The sequence below is a fragment of the Mesoplodon mirus genome (genome assembly GCF_964341445.2).
Source record: "Mesoplodon mirus genome assembly, chromosome: 8".
NCBI classification, from domain to species: domain Eukaryota; kingdom Metazoa; phylum Chordata; class Mammalia; order Artiodactyla; family Ziphiidae; genus Mesoplodon; species Mesoplodon mirus.
Genome location: NC_138984.1, coordinates 45,909,998 through 45,925,179, shown reverse-complemented (window position 1 = coordinate 45,925,179; position 15,182 = coordinate 45,909,998).

Below are 15,182 nucleotides of genomic sequence, written 5' to 3'. Positions count from 1 at the left end.
TTTGTCTTTCCAGAAGATTATATAAATGGAATCAGACAGTATGTACCCTTTTGTGTCTAGTTCTAAGATTCATCCACGTTGTTGCATGTATTGGTAGTTCATTCCTTTTTTAAAAAATACTATGTTTACATTTAAAACATTTATTTCCTCATTCTTAACCATGAATCCCTTATTTATTAAGCCTAATAAATCCTGAAATGTGGATGACTGTTTGTATTAGAATAGACAATTCTCTGTAGCTAAAATGAGAGTCCATGAGTCAGGGCTTCCCCTGAGGGAAACTTTTTAGATGGCAGGAGTACATACAAGCTACAAAGGGGAAATTGTCCAGAAACTCAGTGACACCAAAGGCCATTTATACCAAATGAGCTTGCCATGCTCCGTATACTGCTTTGAAAATATTAAAGTCCTGAGAGTCTCAAGTTGTTTCTCAACAAAATAAGGAGTCATTCAGCCCATCAGACTTTTCAGTTCTTACATTGTTCAATTGACAACTATGTGGTGACCAGAGGTCTGGGAAATTGGTCCTTGGTTTGGAGAGGGCAGTAGAGGGCAAGGAAATCAATATGAGACATCTTATCACATTTCATACCTCAATCAGTATTTTGTTTAATGTTTTACATTTTCCTGTGTCTTGGGGCAAACTACTCCTTCAGACCCTTTAGTAACTTCATTTTGGTTTATAGAGCTGTGGAATTCTCTGCTTTTGCGAGGTAATAAAAGAAATTTTTGTAAATTGGCTGTTGAGAAAGTATAGCATTTTCTATAACCTGCCATTCCAAGTGTCATTTATGTTGTAGTTTTGTTTTACATTTTACATTTGTGTCCAGTGTTTGAATATGAAAAATAATTACACTAATAATTACATCAGTTATCAATATGTCAGCAGTATTCAATGCCAATTTTTTAAAACACTTTTTTAGACAATCTATGAGTAGTAAAAAGATTCATCCCCATCTCCCTCTGATATACATATATCCCTCCCATATGATATGCATATATCAAATGAGAAATGGCCAGCAGTGGTCAATTCTTAATGCTGAAAAGCAGAAACTTCTGCTCACAATCTCTACTATCACAATTATTTGTCATATGTAAGTACTTTAATAATCATGAAAAAGCTAAAATATATTATTGATTAAAAAACATATAATGCAATTGGATTATAATTTTTGTTTAAATATCTCCAAGTAATCAATGAGCTCACTTTGGTATAAATATACAAATATAAATTAAGATAGGCTCTTACCACAGTAATTAAAGTTAATTAAATATTAAAATTAGTCACTCTGTAGCTAAGATTTTCAATGCTTTAAATACCACAAGGACCCAGTGGCTCATTTGATTATATGGCTTAGAAATCAGGAGCATTCTGTATATTTATCACACATTGCCCTAATTACTATTTAATTAAAATGTGTAGATGTCTATACACAAAAACATACACATACACAAAAAGAGTGGGCAAAAAAGCAATTTATAAACTTGATTTTGAATATGTTCTTAAGTTATTGCAACAACATAAGTCTGAGTCCTCCTTGACACCCGAGGATAAGAAAAGCAAAGACTCCTACAACCACTTATTACCAAAAAAAATGGGTTATTATTCCTAATACATAGAAATACTAAGGCAGGATTTCACTCACCAGTCGAAGCGTGTATTATTTTAATTTTTCTAAGTATGTGAGTGATATCATCTCATGAGATTAGGAGGAACACATGGATCTCATTTTCTTGTTTTACAAAGACTTACTTTTGTTTTCTCTGGAATAACTGCAATCATAAGATATTATTGGATGAGTGAAATTTTATAAATGTGCCTTGTCTTCTCTTTCAGCATCATCTCCACTTCCATGATTTTGGAATGAGAGGAATCCAGAAAACTGTTCCTGGGACATCTGAAATCTCTTCTCCATAAATACGTAGTTAAAGCAATCAAGGGACACTTAAAACATTTGGCAATTTCTCTCCCTGTTAAACTAACTAAAATTAATTTTACACACATTTATTTGTAAGAAGAGATCCTTTATTAATTCACATCTTGTAGTCAATCTCTAAGGCCCATCAGTTGGCTCCAAAAGCCACAATGTACTTAATTTACTAAACTTATCCTGGATTCTGTTTGATTTTTATGAATCTCTCCCAATTCAATTATTCGTGACATGGAAATCATCAGTAAGAGGAAGAATTAATAAATAACTGCCTAAAGACATGAGCGCAAAACCCTCATTTCAAATATACCTTGCTCATCCTAATATGTCCATCCTACTTACTTAAGGAAGAGGAGGTTGTGGCTTCAGAAGTTATATGCAATTCAATACAATGCACATTTGTCGGGAGATTACTTTGAGGATGCAAATATATATTGGACCTAGTCTTGGTTCTCCATGGGCTTACCTGGTTTGGTGGTAATAGACATGAGCACTGATATCTATAATCCACATAATACTGGCCCGAGTTCTATTATAAAAGTACACAAAACAATGGAAGAACAGGGTAGGGTAAAAGCACTTAGAGGGCTTCCCTGGTGGCGCAGTGGTTGAGAATCTGCCTGCTAATGCAGGGGACACGGGTTCAAGCCCTGGTCTGGGAGGATCCCACATGCCGCGGAGCAACTAGGCCCATGAGCCACAACTACTGAACCTGCGTGTCTGGAGCCTGTGCTCCGCAACAAGAGAGGCCACGATAGTGAGAGGTCCGCTCACTGCGATGAAGAGTGGCCCCCGCTTGCCACAACTAGAGAAAGCCCTCGCACAGAAACGAAGACCCAACACAGCAAAAATTAATTAATTAATTAATAAACTCCTACACCCAACATCTTCTTTAAAAACAAAAAAAAAGCACTTAGAATCATGAGGAATCTGGAAAGAAGTTATGGATATGGTGGAATTTAAGCAGAGCATCAAAGAATGAATAGCGCTCCAACAAAGACTGGCTGAAAGGAGGTTAGGGAAGACACACAGGAGAATACTCAAGTGACTTAGAGAAACTGAAGGTAATCTAGCAGAGTTAAATCATAGGCCACTTCACACTACAAAGTGGGGAAGTAAAAACTCAAATGTTTTAAAAAGCATGAAGTATTTAAGTAAAACTTATATTTACTTATACTTAAAAACTTATTAGGTAAAACTTAATTTTTTTTTTTTTTTTTTTTTTTTTTTTGCGGTATGTGGGCCTCTCACTGTTGTGGCCTCTCCCGTTGTGGAGCACAGGCTCCGGACGCACAGGCCCTGCGGCCATGGCTCACGGGCCCAGCCTCTCCGCGGCACGTGGGATCCTCCCAGACAGGGGCATGAACCCGTTTCCCCTGCATCGGCAGGCGGACTCTCAACCACTGCGCCACCAGGGAAGCCCAAAACTTAATATTTTTAAAGTATAAAGTATTTATAGTAAAAGAGATGGGAAGAGGGGGCAAAAAATATTTAAGAGCTAACTGCAATAAATCCCAACCTTAACAATACCTTTATCTTTTAATGGTCTAGTCAGTATTTCAAGATAATATCTATGGTAATTATTATATTTCAGGGTACAATGATTTTTTAATGATTTCACTAAACTAATAAACTACTGTACTGGATTCTTCAGAACTCTCTGTCATTAGAGAAGCACAGAAAGATAATGATAATATTCCCACATCTTTAGTCTTGTAGCAAAAAATAAAAGCATTTCTAATACTCTGCATGGTTTTGTTTCTTGTACAACCACACCCATATCTTAGCTTCCAAAAGAAGACATAGCTCAAGAAAAAATGTGCATGAATCAGTAACCATACATAGATTTGAATTCTGTTTTTCACATAGCAACCTCATCTCATCTTCTAAGCTCACTCCAAAGTGGTTTTTCAGAAGCCTGAGTCAACACAGCAAAGAGAAGTAAAAAACACTCATCTGTAGGTCCCTATCTTATCTAAGCCTGTGAGTGTTACTAGCCCTTTAAAATATCTGGAAAGATAAATACAGTTCCAAATTCCAAATCTTGAAAAGAGGAAATGAATAGCTAGTATAATCAAAATGATTTTAGGAAAAAAAAATGATTTTAGGTTAAACAAAAAAACAACTACAAAAACTCATCTTGTTCTACAGAATATTATCACTGGCAGTACTGGGCCTTGAGAAACATGAGCTCTGGTCCTGGGACAGTCTCTGATTAACCTCTTGACCTGAGAAGGACCTCATATATCATCAGAGCCCAGTTCCTTGTTTGCAAACGGGGTTGGTAAACATCCCTTCATATTTCCAAGTATTGTTACAGGGACTATTCATGAATGAGCTTCATAAATTCTAAAAATTAATAAAATATAAGCTATCATTCTCATTATTACTACCCTTAAAAGGTGATTAAATAGACTGTTTAAGAAAACCCTTATTCATTTCTTTGCTTAAGAATGGACAGTGGATACTGAAGTTATTTTTAGCCATTAAAAGCATATTTTCAATGGGTAAAAGGACAAGTGAGCAATGTAATATACCTTGGTTTGGAAGGGTTCAATTTAGATTGCCTCAACTCAGAAAGAACTTCCAACTTGAACACTGATCTAACAGAATGAGCTAAGAGGAGAGCAAGAGTTTGGAGACACAGGATGGGTAAGAATAATGACAAGGACAGTTTGATAGCCTTCTGAAAAAAAAAAAAAGACAGATTTTCCATTTGCTTAGAAGTCATGCACAGAATTAAAATATTATTCCTTTACCATTTATGACTATGAAAGCTGAAAACATAACTACTACTATAAAAGACAGTATCTGATTAAACATAGAAAATAGAAAAATGACATGTATTGTATCTCAAGTCTTTGCTTTGATACTGCAAAGGAGTTCCACAATGACGATGACTTTTCTCAGTGGGATACAAATCTCATTTTACAGATAACTAACATTTAGTTCAGTGGGGTTTCATGAAATGTCAAAATTACACCACTAGTAAGTAAATCACGCTGGACTCAAACCTAGATCTGACTTCCAGTTCTTCCTCTACCTCAGAGAAGGGTCTAAGTACTCATGGGTGCTCCTAAGACATTCTTTTTTTAGGGGGTTGGGGGTAAGGGTGAGTCTGTGAAGTTTTCCCTTTTCCAATCACATATCTGTATAAGGCCAGGTTTTTTCATATACTTTAACCACAACAAAATATGACAACAGATTGAAATCAGATGTAAATATGAGAATCTGCTGTATTCTATTAAGCCAGACATTTAAAGGATTTGCAAAAATTTTAAATAATGTCACTCTTCTCATTACGTTTTTGTTTTGGTACATACAGTTATTTTATAACAAAACATAAAATGGGTATATTGTCGTTTTAAATGAATTAATAACTTTTAAAATATTTCTGAGATTTAATCTCTAAAATGATAAATATCAATAGGTATAATCTGCTAAATGCTATTTGGGGTCCTTGATAATTATAAAAGTGAAAAGTGCTCCTGAGAACAAACCACAAGTTTGAGAAACACTGCTCTACACCATGATCTAAGCATGTCTTCTACCTTTTTAATCTAGTATGTAATTTTCATGTTTACAAGAGTAGCATATGCTTCCCTCATCCCTAGGAAAGGGAAAATGCAGAAAGTATAAAGAAAATGATTTCGCTTAATAAACCCTGATATAATCATTGTTAATACAAAATTTATTTCTCTTCAAAATTTTTTCATTTGAGAATACATTTTACATGTAATCTCTTGATGTACTACTTTTTTCCCAATTAACACTATGAGGTAGCATTTAATGATATACTAAAAATTCTATGAACAGCCCTTTTAGTGACTATACCATATTCTATCATAGTCCAATCTATAACTTATTTAGCCATTCCCCTGTTGTCAGATACTTAAGCTGTTCCCCAATTTACAATATTATAAATAAAGGAAGGTACAAAGAGTTCCTGGAAAGATTCTCTGTTTCTGGGTGGTGGATAAGGCACCTGGAGACGTGCATGTGCTTTGTTGTGGTTAGGAAAAGATATGTTAAAGCTGTTGAATTGGTTTAAAAGAATGTTTATTTAGGTTTAGTTAGTTTACTAATGATGTTTAAAATGAGAGCTAAATGACAAAAAGTTGCTAGCCATGAAAATTACCAGAGGAAGAAAACTCCAGCAAAAATTCATACAAATGCATTAAGATAGGATCTGCTTGATATCCGTAAGAAACAGAGATGACCAGTTTGGCCAGAGGCTTCAGATTACTGTTCTTTTATGTGGCAGAAATTTCTCATAGGCCCTTGCTATTTTTCATTCTGAAAACTTGACCTTTAATAAGATATATATTTAGATCTAGGAGTACAGCCCTCTTACCTGAAAGAAGTGTATATTACTCTTTATCATCAGTTTTCCACACAGACACTGAATATATAAATATTATTAGCTTTATATAATAAAGATATATAGATATAAAGATAATGAATACACTTGCAAGTATAGAATCTAGTTTGGCAATCACTCATCTTTGGCAGTGCTGCTGGAGTAAAGTGAGATCTTTTACCACCAATCTGTGATTACTTGATTATGAGCAAAAACCTTATGAAAATGAAACAGTATGAAGCTCATCTTAAATGGATGAAATGTGGATAGCAAAAGGGGAAACATGGTAGCAGGTACCACTTTTTGGAAAAATCCAGTGAGAAAGGATAGGCAGGGTAGAAGATTTGCTAGAAAAATGAGAGGAGCTAGAAGAAGGTTTAATTGTTGGTTTGTTGACAGATGGGAGGCACATACTGACCAGAGCCATTTATTAATGATATGTCTGAGAAGTCAATTAATCATCCAGAAATTGCTTTGATAATAGTAGATGGGAAAAAATTAAAGGTTTGGAAATCAACCCCTTACCTACTGTTATAGAACATATATAAGTTGACCTCTTGAGGGATACACATAAGTGAAAAAAATAAACAATCATTAGAAATGATGGTAAACATCAGGCCACCCATTTCTCAACTTGAGATATAAACTAATTTTTCTTTTCAGCAATAGTCAGTTTTTAGATTCCAAGTTGGAAACTAAGAGAGAGTTGTTGACTTTTATTTTCAGAGTAACTCTACTCTAATTTATAATTTATTCATCAACTACTTTATGTATTCATTCATTCAGCCATGTTAATATTTTTTCTTTTCTAAAATTATGTTTTCACATGATGTTCTGCCTTTTCAATAGATTATAGTTCAAGAGAAAGAAGCAAGACCAATTCTTTTTGTAACTTTCTGTGAGCTGGAGTCCCATAAACATGAATTGTTGAGCAGGCCCATGATGAAAAAAGCAAGATTGGGCACTTTGCTAATTCTATTCTTATTTAGCAAAAGTTTATATAATCCACATATAAGTGGTCATTAAAAACTTAAATGTAAAACTATCTCATAAATGTTAGCAAGAGGGATGAACCATGGGATCATTCCATAAGCATCCACAGAGTAAGGTTTATTAAGGTAGCATTTAGTCAAGTTTTTTCTCTTCTCTTTAAAATATAGAACAACCCACAAAGTTATGTTTGCTTGTTTTTATTTCAAAACACAAAGTAGAGTGGCTAATTAAAAAAAAAAAAGCCAGAACTCTAAAAATTCAGGTCAAAAAGGATGTTCAATTTAAAGTCTAAATTATGTACAGATATGGCTCTACAGAATTTTCTACAGTTAGAATATTTATCCTGATTTAATAGATTCCCAAAGAAAGCAACAAATGTACTTTGTTTTCTCCGTTTTCCCCATCAGATTCATTCTCCATCTTTCTTTGTACATCTCTTTGCCCCAAGGGGCTGACATTTACAGGTTATATGTACAGACAGCCTCATCCTCTGGTTTGGCCTGTTATGGTCTGGCCATTGGGAAGCACAGTAGGGGATTGGAAAGCAGGAAGAGAATGAGGTCAGAGTATTTATTCCTCTGGACCCCGCCTGCCAGGCTGTGGTTAGAAAATAGCTGTATTCCTGTGGGGTAGCTTTTTCCTATAGCAACATCTCCCCAGGTTCCAAAAACTGCTCTCCTCTTTTCCTTTTCCAGGCCTAAGAATGATAAATACAGGTCTTGGGTGCTTTACCATTTGTTGTTGACTATACTTTCCTTCCCACATGTTTGTAAATGTTTTCATTCATCATCCTCTATTATGCCCCTGGAGGATCTCATCTCTTTCTTGCCAGGATCCTGGTATATACCATCTATCAAAAACAGAATGCTTCCAAGTGTTAGATATGGAAGAATACTGGTGAGAAAAAGAAAAAAGATGACTAAGAAAAGGTGAACCAGATGAGATTAAGGAAGATGTTTGCTCTAGCAACTTGTAGGTAAGGATTTTGCAAATTTATAAGTAAGAAGGAATTAGTAGTTAAAAGCAAAATGATATAATAAAAACAAAAAATTAATCATAGTAATAATAATAATAAAATGTATTGAATACTTTTTGTGCCAGGCATTCTACTATGTGTTGTTTGGGCGTTATATCATTTAATACAAACATGATGCATGAAATAGGTTCAAAGTTAAGAAAACCAAAGCCTAGAATGGTTAAGTATAATCAGGCGAAGACAGTGGTTAGATCAGAGTTTACCTTTGACTCCAGAGTCCATTCCCTCAGCTACAATACAGTATCACCACATGGTAGTTATTTAGCCATATAATTTCTACCTTTTTCAATTACTGAATTTATATACAACATTTATATAAGGAGGTAGCATAGCACTTAATCAAAAGATCTGTAATTTTACCAGATCAGCACTCAGAAAGTCTGTGGGGAAAGGACAGGTGAGTAGGAAGGAGAACTTCCCTGTAAACATCACTGTCAGCCATGCCAATCTTATGGATGCTGAAAACTGAGTGAAGATTCACTCTGAAAGAGTGCTCAAAATAAGAAATCCAAATCAAAGTGACAGGCCCTTACAGTTTGTTTCTTTGCTACTACTTTCCTTTCTCCACTTTATCTTTCAGCTAATTTCCAGCCCCATTAATGCCAGCATGGAAACTAAAAAGAGAAACTGAAAAATAAAAGGAGAAAAGGAATGCAAGCAAAGAGTAAAAGAGGAACAGCAGAACACATGAAAAAAAAAAAAACAGGCATAGTTTAAACAAAGAATTCTTCAGACTGTCAATAAAATTAGTGTGTGATATTTTTATTAACAAATTATACTAATAATGAATTATGAGTCAAAAAGTTTACCTGTCTATAGGAAATGAAAAATGAGTTTATGCTCAAAAAGGAAATGGAGATAAATATGAAAATATTTACAAATGAAAGCCATAGTTGAAAGTAAAAGCAATGGAATAATTATTACTGAAAGCAGAAAGATAGTGAACAGGTTAAAGGTACTCACACAAAAATGAAATGGTAGATAATACAGTTATTAAAATATATGAAGACAATAATAGATATTGGAAGACGAAGGAAATCAGAGATTCAATATATACATAATTGATACTCCTGATTTTAAAAATAGAACTAATGGGGACTTCCCTGGTGGTGCAGTGGTTAAGAATCTGCCTGCCAATGCAGGGGACATGGGTTCAATCCCTGGTCTGGGAAGATCCCACATGCTGAGGAGCAACTAAGCCCATGCACCACAACTATTGAGCCTGCACTCTAGAGCCTGCGAGCCACAACTACTGAGGCCCGTGCACCTAGAGCCCATGCTCCGCAACAAGAGAAGGCACCGCAATGAGAAGCCCGCGCACCACAATGAAGAGTAGTCCCCACTCGCCACAAATAGAGAAAGCCCACATGCAGCAATGAAGACCCAACACAGCCAAAAATAAATAAATAAATAAATTTTCTAAAAAAAGAAAGAAAAAATTAATCAATTAAAAAATAAAGAACTAATGGAACAGAAAACATATACAGAGTATATGAGAGAAAAAACATTTTTAATAAAGAGAACATCTTTAATACACATATAAAAAGAAGATATATATCATAACAAAAGTTGTTACTGGACAATCAACACAAGGTCATATCTTAGTGGACTTACTGAATTTCCATGGTAAATAAAAAATGATCTGAATATTGAGGTAGTTTAAAGAAAAAGTCCTATACAAAGGAGGAAAATCAAGTTTGCTTGAAAATTTTCCACAGTAATATTCAGCACCACAACAAAATGAAGTGAAGTCTACAAAATACTGAGGGGAAGGAAAAGTGGCAAAATAATACTTTTAAAACAAAAATCTGCAATAATGAAAACAGCCATTCAAGAGGTGGCTGATGAAATGGAGGCACAATGATGGTATAAACAACAAACAAACAAAAAATTAGTAACAAACTAATCCAAATTAAGGAGTTGGAAAAGAAAGAAGGTAGAAAGAAGATGAAATGTATTAATTATCACATCTTTCATTGCTCAAAGCCATTAAATATATCTCAAAATGACATATATAACTAGAGGGCCTCTTGCTTCTAACTAGTAAGTAGAAAGTAAGTGCATCACTCCCATCCTAATAATAAGTAAAACCCAAAGAATCTTCAAAATCATAATTTTTCCTTAACCCAAAAAAGGTGAGGTTACAAGGGAGCCAAGCAGCTTGGATTCCAATAATATGAAAAGAAGATAGGGTTGCAAAACAAACTCAAGAAGAGAGAGAGAATGGGACAGAAGAAATATTTGGGGAGATAATGGTTGAGAGTTTCATCTAAGTAATAAAATATATACAAGGCTCTGATTCAAGAAGCTCAGAGAACACCAACCAAGACAAATACCAAAAAGGAAAAACAAACAAGCACATCATCTTTAAACTTCTGAAAATCAAAGAGAGAAAATAAAATCTTCAAGGCAGCCAGGCTTAAATGACATAATATATAAGGGGGAACAAAGAATTACACCAGATTTCCCATCAGAAACATTGCAAGACAGAAGAAAGTGGAATATCACTTTTAAAGTAGGGAAAGAAAAAACAATGCCAACCAAAAATTATTTACCCAGCAAAAATATCTTTTAAAACAAAAAAGAAATATAGACTTTTTAAAGACAAACAATAACAGAGGTAATTCATTACTGGAAGTCCTGCACTATAAAATTATTTAGGCAAAAGGAATATGACAGAAACTTGGGTCTACACAAAGAAATGAAGATATCTGGGAATGGTTAAAATTATGGTAAATATAAAAGATGTTATTTTATCATTTTTACCCTAAAATATAACTGAATGCCTAAATCAACAATAATAGCAATTATAGCACATGGAAAAGTAAGCTATAAGATAAAAATAGCATAAAAGATGAGAAAGAAGAATTGAAAATGTACTGTTGTAAAGTTTAATACTACATGTGAAGGTTGACCTTGATTTTAAAATGTATATTATAAACCCTAGAGCAACCACTAACAAAATATTAAAACCAGGTATAAAAAGTCCATAATGGAGATAAAATGAAATCATACAAAATACTCAGTTAATCCAAAAGCAGACATACTAGACACAGCTAAAGAGAAAATTAATAAATTGGAAATTAGAATTTAAGAAAATATCCAGGGGCTTCCCTGGTGGCACAGTGGTTGGGAGTCTGCCTGCCGATGCAGGGGACACGGGTTCGTGCCCCGGTCTGGGAGGATTCCACATGCCGCAGAGTGGCTGGGCCCGTGAGCCATGGCCGCTGAGCCTGTGCGTCCGGAGCCTGTGCTCCGCAACGGGAGAGACCGCAGCGGTGAGAGGCCCGTGTACCACAGGAAAAATAAAAAAAATAAAAAAAAAAAAAAAAAAAAAAAAAAAAAAGATTAAGAAAATATCCAGTATGGAATATTAACAAAAACAATACAATAAGAAATATGAAAGGGACATTAAGAGATATAGAGGTTAGAATAAGCCAGTTCTAACATACAACTAATTAGAATCCCAGAAGGACAAACTCAAGAGAATGGAAGAGAGTCAATATTCAAAAAGATAATGGCCAATAATTTTTTCAAAATTGAAAATTACTCTGATCCTCAAGGTTAGAAATTTTAAAAACCTAAACAGGATAAATAAAAAGAAACTCACAAATAAGTGCATTGTGTTGAAACTGCAGCACACCAAAGACATAATATTATAAGAGCAGCACAAGAAAAAGGCAAATTATTGTGGAAAAAAACAGCAAATAAGCTAAGAGCTAATTTCTCAACAGCAAAAATAGAAACCAGTTTAAGTCACTTTAGGGATATACTGTAGGAAGAAAACAAAAGTTATCTCAGAAAAGATATCTGAGATGCAAGCAAAGAAAAACGGTATACACATGGGTAAATCTAAATAATAACTGACCATATAAAACAATTTCTAAAAATTCCAATGGATTAATAAATATAAAACTAAAATTATATAATCATTTCATATTGTCATATATAATATAGTTATATTGTATGCAATGTATAATATAACATGATAAATATATACACTCTATGTATTATACAATATATATAATACATAGTCTATGTATTAGATAACATAATACATATACATTATATACATTGTATTTTATGTATTATATAAATATATTATATATATATAAACATTATAAATATAATGTATATGCACATACACATAGGGTTTGGGGAGTATAGCATTTTAAACTGCTGTTTTAGTTGGTAAGAGATTAAAGATATTAACTTCTTTAGACTGTTAATTTTAATATATGTGTAAAAAACTAGGAAGATAATTTTAAAAATAGAAATTAAATGCATAGAATACAATCTAGTTGGGTGAGGGGGAGTAGAATGTAAACAAAAACCAAAACCACTAACCCACTCTCTGAAAAAATAAAAAAGGAAAAAACAGAAAAATAGGATAAAATCAAAAGAATGAGATGCAATGTTAAAACTTAAGACACAGGAAATGTAAATCAACTGAATTATGCAGTTAAAAAGCCATAGGTTGTGAGACAGGGTCTTGAGAAAAAGCTGGATTTAGAACAAGTGGAAGAGAGAGGTGAGGAGAACAAGTGCAGGGAAAGGTGGAGGATGGAATAACATTTATTCAAGTTGCAATAAGTGAACAAGCAGAGGTTTCATATTCAGAAGCAGTAGAAATTAATTTCTACAGGTTTAAAATTAATGTAGAAAAGTGAGAGCTACTGAGCAAAAGAAAGAAATGACAAGAGTAGTATATAAATAAGCATGTAAGGTAAATTTAAGGAGATAGATTAAAATATGAGATTCCATAACTCACTTTGAGGAAAATGATACATTCACGGTGGGCATGATGAATTTGAGAATCCTCATAAAAATCATTATCTTTGGTGGAAGATTCAGCCAGAAAGTAGAAATGAGGATGAGAGGAAGGGAAAGAGGGATCAGAGACATAAAGCTCATTTATTAAACTTTTCTCAAGATCAATTTCAATCATTCATGTTTCATTACTTGTTACATTTAAATTTACCAATATTTAAATGAAATTCTTTATTCCTCAAAAGAGATTTGCTTAACAGCTCAATTATTTCTAGAACAATATTATTACTGATAGATTTCAAGCCTCTTCCCTGATAAATATTTTTTCCTCTAGTAGCATGGAAATGTTAAGAATAAAATTCAAGTTCAGTAACTTCCCACTAGTACAGATAAAGTATAAATCTGAAATGGAGTTTTTAAAGGTATATTTTGGAAACAAGAGAAAATATGAGTTCTTCAAACATGTGTACAAGTCAAGGATATATAATGAGGATATATCATGACCATAATATAATTGCCCTGCCTTATTTCTTTGCACTCTTCCAAATCTAAAAGTGTCATTGCTTTCAAGTTCCAACCAAAGAAACATAGAACGAACTTAAGTACAATGTAGTCAAGAACCAAACACCAGAGCTTTAACTTACAATCAACACACCCATCCCATAAATACAGGAGAAACTCTGGTGGCGTGGTAGAATTACAGGGAGCAGACCAGTATTTGCTTTGGCAGATTTGAAGTCTGTGCAAATAGGAACACATCTGTATGCCGAGTTTTTACTGTTTCTAAAACTGCTGAATCAGACATAAAACCAGATCCAAAGTTGTAATGTATCAGCAAGTTTAGAGAACAGTATTTTTTTAATTTTTATAGAATAAGTGACCTGTATTAAGCATTTTTATCACCATGTCAGTTGTAACATAGTACTTCCATCTTCAATATTGAGTGTCATATCTTACATGGCTACAGTTCTTGTTCCAATTTAGATATTTTACTATTTTCCTCAAATGTAACACAGGCAAACTCCAGAGGAGCTAGTGACCCATTCACCTAAAAGAGACTTAATTGAATATATAATTAGTTACATATGTATGAAAATTTCAATACAACTGAAATACTTCACTTTGAAATTCTGAAAAGCAATACTGAAATACTGAGAATAATATTGGAGAACTTGGTCCATGACTATCCCTGTCTAAAAAATGAGGCATTTTCACATAACACACTTTTAAGTCTCCAATTTAGTAAATTATGCTATTTTATGGAGAAGTCTAGGTCTCTTTAGCATTTCAAAAGTAAAAATGAAAAAGAAGCACCTTTTTATTTACCAAGTAGGGCTTTGTCCAAAGATGTTTGCTGAATGAATAATGACTGAATGTCCCCTTAGTGCCTTACTTTTCCCACTGTTGAAAATATTTAGGACTTCTTTCTGGACTAATTAATCACCACCTACTACAACCTATCTTGTTTCTAAATTACGTGTTCATGTGTGTCTTACTCCCTACTCATTTAGAGTTTTAGACCAGTTTGTGTTTCGGTAATTGTTATTGAACTAACTTAGACTTACTTTCAAATTATCAAATTCATTTTATCTTTAAACTTTAATCTCACCACACTAGGATGGTTCCCTACTTTAAATCATTTTCCCTCTAGATTCCTTGTCCCAATACTATTTTAAAAGTGAACATTCCACAAAGACTACAAATAGGTTTCATCCTGTGGGCTGACTCCTGCTGGATTTATGAGGACTACCTGCATCATTTTACTGGGAAGAGCTTGAGAACAAATCTATGCATTTAACAGGAAAGAATGTTGTGTTAGATTAATTATGTCTGCTATGGGTTTAAAATAGTGGGATGAAAAGTGGTAAAATAGTTACCATTTATTTAGAACCCCAAGTCTTGGTATTTTTCTACTGGTAGATCTTAGTCTTACTTCATAGAGTTCTAAACTAGTTAAAGCCACTACACATCTTACTGCAGAATTCTCCATTCTCTGTAGTTTTTCATATCCTGAAAGAGGAAAGAGAATCCTAACACTGTTGTCCTAACCACCATGACACGTCACCTTTGCTTCATTTAAGGATTTTACTGA